Source organism: Haemaphysalis longicornis, unplaced genomic scaffold (genome assembly GCF_048455015.1).
Source record: "Haemaphysalis longicornis isolate Haplotype H1 unplaced genomic scaffold, Haemaphysalis longicornis Haplotype H1 scaffold_8, whole genome shotgun sequence".
Lineage (NCBI taxonomy): Eukaryota > Metazoa > Arthropoda > Arachnida > Ixodida > Ixodidae > Haemaphysalis > Haemaphysalis longicornis.
In genome coordinates, this window is record NW_027526445.1 from 84,609,675 (window position 1) to 84,624,606 (window position 14,932).

Genomic DNA, 14,932 nt, shown 5'->3' on the forward strand with positions numbered 1-14,932 from the left:
ACTACTTTCTTCAAATTATTCATCTGGCCTAGTACCTGATTTATTTCCGTTGCTACTCCACAGCGGCACTAATTGCCAAACTATCTGGCAGTGGTATCCATTCCCCTATGCCTAAAGGGAATTTACGTTACCCTTCGTGCCCCGTAATACTTGCACCCTGTTTATGTGCAAAACTGTAGTGCGTTAGTGCCCACTGAACCAATCGCCCAAATCCATTACCCCTGTTAAGGTTAACGTCATTTAAGCAATATAAGCTGCATGCCCATGTTTGGTGGAATTTCGTGATGATAAACAAGCGCTGCTGTAGCTCCCTACACAAAACATTCCGAATAAAGTCTTGCGACTACAATGTAAGAAACAAAAGCATCACAGGGGTGAAGTTTTGGTTTCACTGAATGCGGAGATGGTATGCAATGATTGCGTGAAAAATGAATCTCGCCTCGGACTTGCGTTTTTCGTCGTCTTACAGTAACAAAGTGCATTTGACGTGTTCCTACGCACCGTTATTTCCTTTAGGTGCTTAGAGCCATAATCAAGCTAGATGAAACAAGCATGAGTTCTCCACTTTATGCCTACATTTTATTGTTTTACAAATGAAATATAAAGATGTCTTAATCATAGAAAATGCTGAAGCTGCTCCCTGTTTGATGACTTTGTGTAAAAGGGAATCTGCTCTTTGTGCAATACAGACAGCACTGTGTCACTCCAAAATAAAGTACTAGATTGCAAAGAACCTTTATTATACGCCGATTTAGTGACCAGGTCAGATAATCTCAAGCGAGCTACTCTAGAAATTTTTTTTGTTCTGGACACTGTAAGGTATGAGAGACATTATCTTTCTTCTGCATGAGTGCAGTTTCTTTATGAGGAACGTTCAATTAGAATACTAGAAAATCCATTTATTAAAATAACTAGGGAAAGCACAAGGCTTGGAAATGGAAAGTATCGATGAAAATTGAGGCACATTGTTGTGTTTTTTTGTTTGTGCATGGTGGTGCTGCCGTAGAAGTACTTCCCTATAAACGGTGACCCCGGACTGTTGTTCTACGTGAGGTCAATGAATTGTTGTGATAGTGGCTTGAGGCTGTACGGAAGTAGCCGCCCTTTTTCTTACTTTTGATAAACTGTTCGTTGTGTGACCGAATAAACACGTGTTGCACTTTGCCAGCCTGTGCTGCCCGCTGGTCTGGCCTCATCTTCGGAGTAGATACAATATTGGCGACGAGGATGAGATAAGTGTGAATCCGCACGGTGGACAGAAGCCAAGGCATCTTGGGGAGCGGAAGACTGCAACATGGCAGCAGCTGGCAAGTTCGAACCCTTCCTCGGGGATGCTTACGAGGATTTCGAATCGTACAGGGAGTGGTTCGAGCACTTCCTTTGGGCGACCTAGGTGAGCGTTTAGGAGTTTAGGAGTAAGTTTAGGAGTTGGTTGCCGCTATTGGGAAGAAATCCCATCACACGCTTAAATATCTGCTAGCTCCCACGAAGCCCGAGGACAAAGAATATGGGCAACAAATTCAATTCTTCAAGAAGCAATATGCTACGGAACCAATGGTCATAGCTCAACGTTTCCGATTCAACCGCCGGATTCTGAAGGCCACAGAAACGGTATCGGGCTTTGCGTTGGATTTAATGAGTGTTGCTGCCTACTGCAATTTCAGGGCATTTTAGTATGAAGCTTTGCGGGATCATTTCGTGGCCGTGCTGAAACACCAGATAACGCAAGCAGAGCTTCTAAAGAGGACCACACTGACGTTTGCAGAGGCGCGCAAACTAGCCCAAAGTATTGAAGTTGACCGTTTCGAGAGAAGAGATTCCAGCCCCAGGGGCAAGAACTGGGTGTCCACGCCGTACAATGACAATCCCGAGTACAAGGTCCGGACAGCCGCGGGTAGACTACATGGAAAACCGAGCAGCGAAGGAAACAACCTGGTGGTCTTGCTATCGGTGCATAGCCTCCTCCCACGCCGATGAAAAGTGCCCGTTCCGGAACTACCGCTGCCGCACCTGCAAACGAGGGGGATACTGACGTGCCTGCAAACGTGCTGGTCGTCAACCAACACAGCGCGCTATGTGAGGAACAGTAATGGCGGGGACTGTATTTGGCTGCATAATGAATTTTTCCTTCACCAGTGTGTCCGAATACTAATGTGAACGTACGGGTCCGGGGTCGTAATGCGGCGATGCAGATAGATACGTGCGCGTTCATTTCTATCATCCCCGAGTCTCTCTATCACGGACACTGGGTGTTGTGACCGCTGTTGCCGTGTAACTTAAAGCTAAAATTCTATGGGGGAACGCCGTTAGCATTTCTGCGCAAGCAGATGATTCCGGTAAAGCACAATAACCAGACAGCGACGCTGACTATGGCCGTCGTCTGCGTGTTGCAAAAGAGTGAGACTGCGTTGCTAAGGCGACACTGGATGGAAGCTCTTACGTTGGATTGGTTGAGCGTGTGTGGGGTGGGGATCGATCGAGCAGATAGCTTGCTTGAAGGATTCACGGAAGTATTTGAACCAGACCTCGGACAGATAACGGATTCTCAAGTAAGGTTGTTGCGGAAGGATGACACAACACCGGTCTTTCGTAAACCCCAACCTGTGCCCTTCGCACTCAGGGATCTGTTTACTAACAATTAATGGCCTGGAGAACGCAGGAATGATTGTTCCCGCCCTAAAAAGCGAATGGCTCACTCCATTGGTGGTGGCTCCAAAAGGAGACAACACGAGTATGATGTGCGGAGACTACAGAATGACGGTGAATCGCTGCTTGCGCACAGATTATTACTAGCTGCCAGTCAAGGCAGGCTTGTTTTTAGCGTTGCATGGGTGCAAATATTTCAGTGTTCTTGACGTTTCAACAGTGTTGCAGCAGCCGCAGTTGCACCCTGACTCGCAGTTTTTGCTCACGATAAATACGCACATGGGGCTGTTCATGTTTGCGCGCTTGCCGTATGGGATAACCGGTGCACCGTCGATATTTCAGGCAGTCATGGACGATGTTTTAGGAAGCCTAGACAAAGTGTCCTGCTACTTTGATGATGTGTTGAGTGCCGGAGAAATTTTTAGGGTTGTTGGAAAATGGCGGAAAGCGTGTGGACGAGGTGCATGAAACGAGGCAATGAACTGTGCAAAGAAACCTGCAACTTTGTCGAAAAGTCGGTGACGTATCTAAGTCACGAGCTGGACGCAAATGGCATTCGGCCATCGGATGAGAAGGTGCGTGCTATCAAATACGCGCCGACACCAAATAACAAACGGAAGCTGCGAGCATATTTGGGCATGCTCTAGGTTTACGCCAAATTCGTTCCGAACATGTAAGCAGGGCTGAAGCCACGGTACGAGTTGTTGGACGAAAATGTAAAGTGGCAATAGTCGGACAGGGTGGCGAATACTTTTAAGGGATCTAAGCTTTGGCATATGCATTCCAGGGAACGAACATACTATGATCCGGATCAGGAACTGGGCATGGTATGCGACGCGTCGGCGTATGGAGAAGGGGCGATCTTATTCCATAAATTCGTGGGAGTTCAAAGACCGATAGCGCTGGCCTGCATCATGGACGCTAAGCCAGGCAGAGCAGTGCTATGCCCGCCTGGAAAAAAAATGCTCTTCCAGTTATTTTTGGTCTTAAGAAGTTTCATAGATTTTTTTGGTCGAAAATTCTCCGTTTATTCAAATCACAAAACCTTGGTTGGACTTTTCGGGCATGGTATGCCAATCCCTACAATGGCAGCAGCAGGGATACAGCGGTGGGCCTTAATACTTGCAGCGTATGACTAGCGATGGCTCTACCGAAAGGCAAGCTATATCTAAAATGACGATGCTCTTTCACGGCTACCGCTCCGAAACAAAGCAGAGGAGTCGGAAGGCGTATATTTCTTTTCTGTGCTAGACGAGGCTAGACGAGCCCAGCTCCACTGTCTCCAAGGGAAATCAGATTGGAAACACGTAAAGATCAACTGCTGTACAAAGTGTTATTTTTTACGCAGAACGCGTGGCTTGTGCTTGTGTCGGATGACGATCTTTCACCATACTTCCTTCGTCGTAACGAAGTGTCGTTAGACCAAGCGTGCCTAACATGGGGCGATTGTGTAGTTATACCCACTTCGAGGCGGCGGAAGGTTCCAGAATACTGCACGAAGGTCACGCAAAGGGGAGTCGAATGAAAATGTTTTCAAGGAGTCATGTTTGGTTGCCTCGCTTAACATTAGACGTAGATCAAGCGGCGAAAGAGTCCATCCCTTGTCAGTTGTCACAGAATGCGGCGCCTAGAGGGCCTCTAATCTCATGGGGCTGGCCAACACGTAGATGGCAGACAGTTCATCTCAACTTTCCGCAAAGGAATCAGAATTTCTTTTTGGTCATGATGGAAGCTCATTCGAAGTTGGTTGAAATGTTTGTCATGCCAATAAGTGAAAAGGCCGTAGAGAAATTGCGAGGTGTTTTTGCGGCCTACGGACTACCAGAGGAGATCGTGACCGATAATGGGCCCCAATTCACATCGCATCACTTTGAAATATTCCTGAGCAGGAATGTAAATCGGCATTCCAAATCTCCTCCCGATCACCCAGCTTCGAATGGTAGCACAGAACGGTGCGGTCAGACGGTCAAGAAGGACTTGTTTAAACATATACTAGACGACGAATTAAAAGTAGACACGAAGTCCACACAATATCGTACAGAGCGATTTCTCTTCAGTTATCGCTACACCCTGCCGAGCACCACTAGTGAGATCCGAGACCAGCTGTTCTTGTCGCGGCAGCCCAGAACCAGGCTGAGCCCTCATTCATACAGCCGTCACCTTCTCCGTAAGGGCACCTCCACGTCAAGAAACCACGGCGGAGATGTAAGCGGAGTAGCGTTCGTACTAGAGCTTTCAGTCAGTGTACAGGGTCGTCTGCCTAGTTGTCAGTTTAGCCTAGAATTGGCAGGCTGCTTTACCTGAAAAGTACCGAAAATGCCTTGTGCGCACATTTCGCTAAAATGTTCTGTAAGAAATTTGTTTGCTGATTAGGTGGTTTACCGCGGCGCATGGTTCCGTCGTGTTGACGGGACGGAAACGTAGAGCTCGGCCTCCCGTCACCGTCGCACCGTTTTCGGCAAGAAATCGCCCGCAAAACCGTCCCCATGACGGAAGATGGTGACGTATTGGTGACGTGACGGGGTGAAAAACGGCTGTGTGAATGAGTGCTGAGTCTCCTGCACTCTGAAGTGAAACAACCCATGCTCGAAAGGAGGGAGCAGACAAAGCACTACGCAGACCAGAAACAAGGGCCATGGAGAGACTTCAGTGAACGCTACCAGGTTTTCGTAAAAGCACTCCGCCCGGACGAGGACAATTGATTGTTGGGTATAATTGCTCAGCGGTGCAGCGCTTACACGTACATCGTTCGCGGTGGAGAAGACGATCGATAAGTTCACGGTGCTAACCTGCGACTGCGCAAATTTCAGGAGAACTGGAGCTGGCTCTAGACGGTGGGAAGAGTACTGGACGGGCCGAAAGTAGAAAACGGGGGTCGGCTCTTCATGGACACTAAAGAGCCCATTTCGACCTGCACGCATACTCGGCTCAACAATCAGGACCAACCCGCACTGAACCTGACTTCCCCAGGAGCTGAGGGGGCAGGGCATTCAACCGCGCCTTCCCGGACCCGAGAGCGGTCCGACGCTCCACAGTGGTCCCCATAATGACGACCCCTCGGGACCATCAGCACCGCGGCTTCAACATTCTTCGTGGTTGAGGCGACCGCAAAACCGTTACGTGCAGTGAGTTGAAACCTCGTGACAGGAGAGGAGTGTTGTGTTATGGTCTTTGTTATCGTGGTGCAGCTGCAGACACACTTCGCTATCAGCGGTGAAATCGGGCTGTTGTTCTACGTGACATCAATGCCTTGGTGTGACAGTCGCTCGAGCCTGTATATATGCAGCCACCATTTCCCTTACGTTTGATAAACTTTTCGTTGTGTGACCGAATAAAGATGTGTTGCACTTAGCCAGCGTTTACTGCCTGCCGGTCCCGGCCCATCTTCGGCGAAAATACAATACACAAACACGTGGTTGACACATTCATTATCACGCTAAGCAACGGAAGTGCAGCGGACGTGAAGCCTCCAAACACAAGGACACTAGGATCGGCGGCGAACTATCGCCATTTCATTTTTAGTATGAAAGCGCGCATAAAGGTTGGTGAAATGGTGATTATTAGAGGAAAAGGTGATTACTAGCCTTACTGTGTCTCTAACCAGCCTTGCCAACGCTCCACTAGTGTGCTTTATATTTCTGCCTCCACAGAACCAAAATTACTGTCTACTTCGGCTATCGAACGAGCAACATGGCGGAGAACGGCGGACCTAAATTCAATGCGGGGCAACACTCGTATTTACTTGTAATTGTTGCGACTGAGCAGGTGCGGTTAACGAAATGGTTGGCTTCGGTTGAGCGGAGCGCTGTGGTAAAAAATACCGAAGAAGGCATGAGCAACGGATCTAACCGATGTTCTCAGACTTAAGAACTGGAGGCCTTGTATGTCCATGTCACGGGCTTACTTAAATAGGGTGCACTGTCAGAAGATATGGGGGGTGGACTCAAGCGAGCCAACAAAACCCACAGAATCCACAGGGCACAGGTGGCGAAGCGGGTGGCCGTCTGATGTGCGGCTTTCGCCGACCAGAGCGGCAAGAATGAGTAAGAGCCTTGAACGAAAACAGCAAAAAGTCTTATATGTATACAGGCAAAATACTGTAGAAGCATGAGGTAATGAATCGGTAGTGACAGACAACTTAGATCGAATTTTCTAGATGAAGAAACAGTTCAATATTAGGCAAAATGATACAAAAAGGACAGTTAACAAATGAATATTACGAAGCGGAGTAGTTAACTAAAAGAAAAAAAAACGAACAGTTCGATGCATATGAGAGACAGAGTCTCACAATATTCACCGACCGGGCCGGACGATGCACCGCTGTCGCAGGCGATTCGGCTACCTAGAAAGCGTGGCTCGAGTGGTACGCTCGAGTTTGTGACAGTCCATGTGACACTTGTTTTGTTTACTCGCCTCAACGTTTTTTTTTTTCTGAGCCTAATCGCGGTGATAGGGCGATCACGCTTACAGATACAGTTACGACACTCGCATCACCTGCAGTGATACTTCAATATGTTAAATCGGTGGTCAGGAGTTTTCGTGTACCTCTGTTTCTGTGTTTAGACAAGCGGTATAAATAAATTACTCCTACGCAGGGAAAAAACCCACACATATCAAATAAATTAATACGTATATGCCCCAGTCAGTGCTCTGTGTAAAGGGTGGTTTCAATGACGCCATTAGGCATATATTGCAAAAAATTATGTTTAGAAACAAAATTGTTTATGTAAAATTACAAAAATTGTTTACATTTTTTGGTGTTCCTTTTGTGGTGAGTTTAATATTTACCCTTGGCTAATGAAAAGTTTCTTGTGAACTTGTTCACTGTTGTTCTCAGAAGTACTATTTTGGTTTCTGGTTTTATTGTATGGGAATGGTAGCTAAAATTTTCTTCACAAGCACTTCTTATATGACAATAGTGCATCTTTTAAACTTTTGTTCTTTAAAACAAATTCGCTTGTTTCGGGGACTTTGCTTAGGTTACCGGTTATCTTTCTAATTGGGCTGCTTTGAAGGTATTGTTGTCTGGAGGTGTAATACTGTTATACTGATACTGTTCGGTATCACAAAATACTGTGTGATACCGAAAAAGTGTTTACCGTACTCTCCGCCACAAACGGTGACCGTTGGTAGGGCTGCAAAAACTTAGGCAACACTGCTCTCTAAAGTTAGAAAACATTGAGTTACGACAGGTGTGCAAAACTCTTTCGCCATATTGTCTACATCAACGGCGATTGCATATCTAGTTAGGCCTTGCTCATGCGGTCACAGCAAGTGGTTCTACTATATAGTGCACCCAGGAATGCTCCAAGGATTACAATTATGAGAATGCTGCTTGTATAACCCAGCGCGTACTTCCCATGCTATCACTGTACGAACACGGTGTTTGTATTGTTGGGGTGAACCTATTGGTCGGTTTTCATTTTTCATCTTCGAAAGATAGTGTAAGATGCTGAGAAAGGTTTTTATCAGCTTTTCTCACGGTTTTTACCCCTGCGTACTCAATATTTTCTTTTAATTTCAAATCTACCCCCTCCGGTTGGGCTGGTCAAGCTCGGGTTTCTGCAGCTTGTTTGTGTACACCTTGGATGAGCAGTGTTTTTACTCGGCCTTTCCTTGTTTCTAAGTGCCTGTCTGATGGAGCAGCAGTGTGTTTTATCCAGTTTTTACTGTTTAAAGACACCGCCGGGTGGATTACTTGCTTAGTTTGTGATTTGCACATGCGGCTTCGCCTATTAGGGCCCCGGCTTCTGTGGCATATTTTAGTGTAGGACTTTTCGCTATGAATTCACCAATATTGCGCCTAGCGAGCTGCTTTAACCGGCCAACTATTGGACCATCCCTGTGATGCCGAGAGTATGGCCTATCTAGAACCACCTAGTCAGGGAATTTAGCTAGGTTTGTTTTGCTTTCCTAGACCACTAACTAGACACGGCCACCACCACGCCTAAGAAAAAAAAACGTTTATATCCGTAAAATGGTCGGTTCTAGGGTGTCAAGATCTAGTATAGAGAGCTCTAGAAATTATAAAAGGACCACACACACACTGTTGGCAGTTACACGGCATATTTCCTGACAGAAATATGAAACTTTATACACCTACGTGGAAACACGTCCGCCATGACGGAAAGATTGTATATTTATATCTACATGGTATAACAGCAAGGCCATTAAAATTAAAAAAAAATCTTTCGGAGGCAAAATGATTTTTCTTGGTTGAAGTGCTCAGGGGTAGTGCTGTCCGCAATCCAATGATTTCCGAATGCTGTTCACGGTAAAATCCTTTATTTTTGGTTAATACCTTATTATTATTGCAGTTATGTGCTTGATTTTAATGTGAAAACTGTGCAAGAGCATCACTGAAATAGATGCCCAGCATTAGATTTGCGAAAATTTAATTGTTCTTAGAACTATAAGGTATGTACTTCAGTCCTCGGAAAGCGTGCTTTTAAAGCAAAGCATTACTACTTTCGTCCAGCGATTTTGTAGACGATTCGCAAATGACCTTTTGAGCGGAGACACAACCCCGGCGACACATCCCTCCAGGCGCGTCGCGTGGTTCGGGGAGCCCGCTGTCGGCGGTGCGCAGAAGGCCACGTTTTCAGTGTTTCTGCGCCGAACAAGCCGCTTTCGCCCACGCCGCTGCGGTCGAGACAGCCGACGACCTCCACAGCGTCCCATCCATGCAGCGCTGGGTCGCATAGGGCAAGGTGAATCCTCTCGCAACGCCGTAGAAAAACGGTCCCTTTGCCTTCAACAAACGCCGGGATCGCAGTCCCGGCGAAAGCCACGTTAGCCCGGCCTTCTTCTGTAAGCGTTGCACGGAACCAAACGGCTTTGAGACGTGGTCGGCATTGCAGCAAAATCCAAGGTTAACCAAGCGAAAGCAAAAGCCAACCAGAGTAAGCCAACTTTTGCTTTGCATATCCAAGATTATCTGAGCTAGCCCGCCGCCATTTTTTTAAATCGGCGGCTGGAAAGAGCCTCCAAGCCCCACCCCCGTCGCGACACCAAACATTAAACGTACGCCGCGCTTTAAAGAGCGAAGGCGCTCGCTCAGGCAGCTCCGCTCTAGCCCGGCCCCGATCACATATCCAGAAATGTGGGTCACGAAGCAACGACGCCCCTGGTGGCCACGACGCGAAGCACGCGCGGTTTTCAATGCGAAGAGGCTGTTTAAGAATTTAATTAAAAATCCAGGGCATAAATTGAATTTGTGAGAACGGGGAATGCTTCGAGGAATAACTGGGAGCATTTAAAGGCCACAGCACGTTTGCGCACGCAAGATTAGTTGTTCCCACAGCGAATGAAGTTTAAACAATGGGAGCCTAAGGAAGCAGCTAAAATTTGGCGTCACTTTCAGCCACCTTTCAGTCACAAAAACGTTCCTAGTGACAACACAGTGGCTGAAGTGCAAGTTGTGTTAATTGATATAGCTAGAGCAGGGACTTGGTTTCCCTTGCGTGCAACGACAAGTCATCAAGCGGACGATAAAGCGTTCGAAATTGACAATTTCTGAAACATAGTCACTGTTATCGCCTAGCAGCTACATAAACGCACTCTTCATTCCGCGCTTCTGTGTGCCGATGGCCGAGCGGTTTTGCCTCAGGCACTTCGCGTTGGTTTCATTTGTCCAGGTAGAAAGGCCGATTCCGGACCTCGGAGCTCTTTATATTTTTTCCGATTTAACTTTGGTGGTGAAAGGACGATATTTTTGGTGACAAACGTTTGTACATATACTGTACCCCTCTCGTCTGCTTTGCAAATTTTGTCCAGATATCCTTTTAAAGCCTATTTTCTCTGCTCATGAGGGGTAAAAGCTCGTCGCGAAATATTTTTAACACAGTTTCAATGTTTTTTTGTGTATGTAATCTTAAGGTAGCTGGCTCTGATTCGTTTATTCAACATACAGCAGGTATCAAAGAAAAAGTTGAGAAATTGCAAAAAATATTAGAAGTGACAGAGGTCCCTGTGATAAATGTGCTAGGTAGCGCCATCCACGCAGTTCACGTGAACTAAAAATGTCACAGTTGAGAAAAGTTACAAGCGCGGCGCTAAGCAACAACTCGTATCATGGGGGTACATGCGAGAGGGACGATATCGCTTCGTTGTTTGCATGTTGGCCTTTAGCCTTGACCATACAGATGGACAACTATTACTTGACGCCTGTTGTTTCATGTCCCACGTGCAGCGAAGGCGCGCATGTTTTACATCTCGTTGCTGCGATCGCAATTTCCTTTTAGAGCAGTAAACAATCGTGACAGGTGGCAATATTAGAGGGAAGTCATGGCTAAATATCCTAACCACCTCCGCTAAAGGAAAACAAAATTAGCTGCCATCCCGCCCTGCGAACGTGAATGTCCAGCGAAGCTGTATCAAACACCCCACATGCTTATGGGGGGTTTGTTTTATTATAACTTTATAGTAATGGGAGCGATAATCGCTTTGTGGTCGCTGTGGTAGACTGTGACTGGTTCCGCGACCATTTTCGCTACATTCTTACGCAACCGGGAAACACACGCGGGGGAAGGCTGCGGCGGCAATGTCCTCGGATCGGATCGGACACGAGAGTTTCGAATGAGATCAAGCGGCCCTTTCGAAAGCAGCTGCAACCTAACCTTTACCGGGAAAGCGGGCCCTCAAAAAAGATTTCCCCCTGGACGCTCACCGTGTTAGGTTTTTACCGATTGAGAGTGACGAAATACCTTACGACCTCGTGATGGTCCTGGCCGTACATGCAATTTGGAAATTCCGCTTGGCCATACGCCATAGGGACGTTGACGCTAAATGGTCAAGACAATATTTCGGTGATTCATTACGTATGATTATTGAAGTGTGGAGGACCCAGCCTGAGCATCCAGAGTGGTTGCCTGTGATGGAAACACTGACCAACCTCAAACAATTTTAATCGTTTTCCTGCTGGCAAGGTGATGACTAGCAGTTTTATCGTTGCAGCATTTTGTTTGATGGTTTTTGTTTTGAAGTGAAATATTGCAATAAAAAAAGTGTAGGAATGGCACAATCGTATTGACGTCGGCTACATATCACGAGGGACGCAGGTTCGAATCCGAACACAGGAACCGTTTTTTTTTTCTTCAATTCACCCACTCTCATCACCATTGCCAGTGAGAGTTGGCTTTCCTGCAGTGCGTTTTGTGTTTACGCCATGTCATTTTACCACCACCGAGAAGTATACAGCTTCGTTATAAAAAGACCGACGGTTCATCGAGGAAGGACCAGACTTGCCGTTGGAGCTTGTTGGAGGTAAGCGTTTCTTTTGGATTAGATTTATTTTCAATTACGGATGCCCTGTAGCTAGTATTGCCTGCTCTGTCTGTTATTTATGTAGCAGTTACGGTAACTTCGCGTTTCGTGCAGTGCTCTTTCTCCCACTTTTCCTTTTTTTAAACACGTGCCTGAAAGCTTGTTCGGCAGCGTGCGACGTATCGTTGTCTGCGGATCGTCCTGGTTCCCCCGTGTCAAGTGTTGCGTCCACGCACACCAGACGTAATCGCATTAGCAGTTATGAAGCCGCTGGCGGTTTGTCCATACTCAAGTTCTAGTTATACAAGGGGCCGGATTCAGTAAACTAGCGGCCGTCTTTGGGAATGACGGGGTTTTGGCGTTAGAAATGCGTGTTTTCCTTGGTTCAGGAGTCCTGTGATCGTAGACAGCCGAAAAAAAATAACACCGCTTCTGACGAGAAGCAAAACGACAGCTCGAAGCGACGTGACACTAGGCGCAAAAAAAGAAAAGAAAAACAGAAAGCCATTTTGACGAGGAAGAAACGACAACAAGGAACTCGACGGTGTCGCTTCGAGTCACTGTTGTTTGCCTTTGTAAATATACCTAAAACATTTCGTCTTTTATTGCTGAGCTTCTAGGTGCTTTCATCTACTTTGCGTGCGAACTGAAGCTACTCAATTTATCGTCGGTAGGCGGAAATATCGCAATCCTAAACGCTATCGGCATGCTTTCTGCTAGCGCGCGATAATTGAAAAGCAGGCGCTGGCTGTTTAACGGAGAGCCGTCATAGCTGTGCTTGACCATGATCATCTTGTCCAAACATACTTTAGTGACAATGTATAATTGATCATTTCCAGAAGGAAACGCCCCATGCAAAGACAGAAAGCGCCGGACTGTTACATGATCCACAACTTTTTACATGACCCCAACTTTGATCTCAGCATATGAATGGCAATTATTCACATGTTTAGTAACAGCGCAGTGCAGACAGGATGCAGACAAAAAAACATTATTTTTTTCGTGTTTCAAGTAAGCGCAATGAACGGGCACCCGAGTGGCTTCGTCCAGCCCTGTTACAGACTTGAGTGTGGAAATTCCCAGTGACTATGAATAAAACCCTTTAAGCACGCGTCTTTTAAATGCTATTTTCATTTTTCTTTCAATTCGTTTTATAAATTATCAAAATCATTTTTCTTTTATTTTTTCAGTCTCAAAGTCCCCCCTCTGGCTATGCGACTGGTCGAATAATACATACATTAAAGAAGGGAACATAGCAGTTTGTAAACCCTGTTATTATGACATGCCTTGACATTTCGTTCTTACAAACTGGTTCGATTTTCCACTTGTTATGGGAATCACATTGATTTGCAATCCGTTATGCATAGAAGGAAAAGCTGAAATTTTAAGGATGTGCAATGCTGTCAGGATCTCAAGTAGGGTATGAACCTTTCCACGTGCTGGGAAAAATAAAAGGAATATTGCCGATTTTAAGAAAGTGCAAAACCAAAGAGTTTAAGCTTAGCGGGTTTACAGCCAGCGGAGCGCAGACGCCAGTGTGCCTGCGCAGGACGCTGAGGTCGCCAGAGGTTTCCCGGGGTGGATTTCACGCGCGCTCAACTGCCCACCCAACGGTGTTAAAGGTGTACTGACACCAATTTTCGGGGCTGATATTATTGTACAGTTCGTTTCCTTTGCCCACCTGGGTAACCTGCGTAAAGTATGAACAGCATGCGTTGCGTGGAACATATCATAATTTGATTGCGAATGTAGCGCCGACGAGACTGCTGTGCTGGAGACTTCCACAGAAATCGACATCGTGTGACATCAGGGTGTAGTAGAGCAATTGAGGTGACGTAGCCGCGTGCTCCCCTACTCCGTGACGTCCACCCGGCACCCGGCTAATGGCAAGGCGCAACCGTCTGGTGCGTGGATGGAGCGTCACTGCTTTTCGCATACCCACATGATACCGCCGGCCCTGTTCAGCGGAAACCGTGACGTCCTAGCGTACTTTTGGCCGCCCACGAACTCCGGGCTTTTTGAAACGGCAGCCGTTGACGGCGGTTTTCGCTGCGTTATAGTTCCTCATTTGTCGTCCGCTGAAGTATTTGAACTACTGTTTCATGATAGTTAGCCCTGAAGGCATCAATCTAAGCAATAAAATCATGACGTAAAAATTTGGTGTCAGTACTCCTTTAAGTTGTCTGTGCGATATGAACGCTTCGTTTTGTTTCTAAGGTAGGGGTTATTTTTATACTTTTTGATTGAAATAAGGGAATGTACCGGTTGGCTAGGGTGATGCTACGACTGTAGAAAGATGCCAGGAATGAGTCAGTGTAGAAGATCTAGAGTTCAGCGTTAATTTTGCTGTAGTCAGCTTTACTGTCCCCGTGATTTTTTTTCATTTCAGTGCCAGTGAACGCAAACCGAATGTTAAGGGTTACTTGATGAAGTTTATGATCGCAAAATCCATCTACGTGTAGCACGGTACCAACTGTTTCAGGGGCGGTCGTCAGAGTGAGGTCGGGGATGTTAGAACCACGAGTGGATTGGTTCACCATTTAACATATAAAGTCTAAGGCTAGTTTTATAAACTCAACAGACGTCTTCTTCAACCTACTAAAGTTACTATATTTTAAAAGCCGGTCAAACAAACGCAAAAAAAGCTTTAATTGAAGGTCAACGCCGGTATTGAATTAAAATTTAGCGTCCGCTGCATCCTTGGACGAATGACAGGGACAGTGGAACAGACAAAGCTTATGTTGGTGCGCAATCTTTCAACTGGTTCAATCAAAGGGTTGATCGTTACATGTATGCTTGCAAGGGAGTGGTGGGGGTACAATCGGGGTGAAACAGTGCTCACGTGGGCTCACGAGGCATCGGATTTTTTCTTTAGCATTACGATCTCCCTATCAGTGCACGCTATTTATTGTCAGCACGCTTAACACATACACCCTGTGCCTCCGAGAACACATTAATTAAGAGCCTCTACCACGTCCCTCACTCTCTGGTCCCGAGAGCATGAAAGCACAGTTGCATGTTT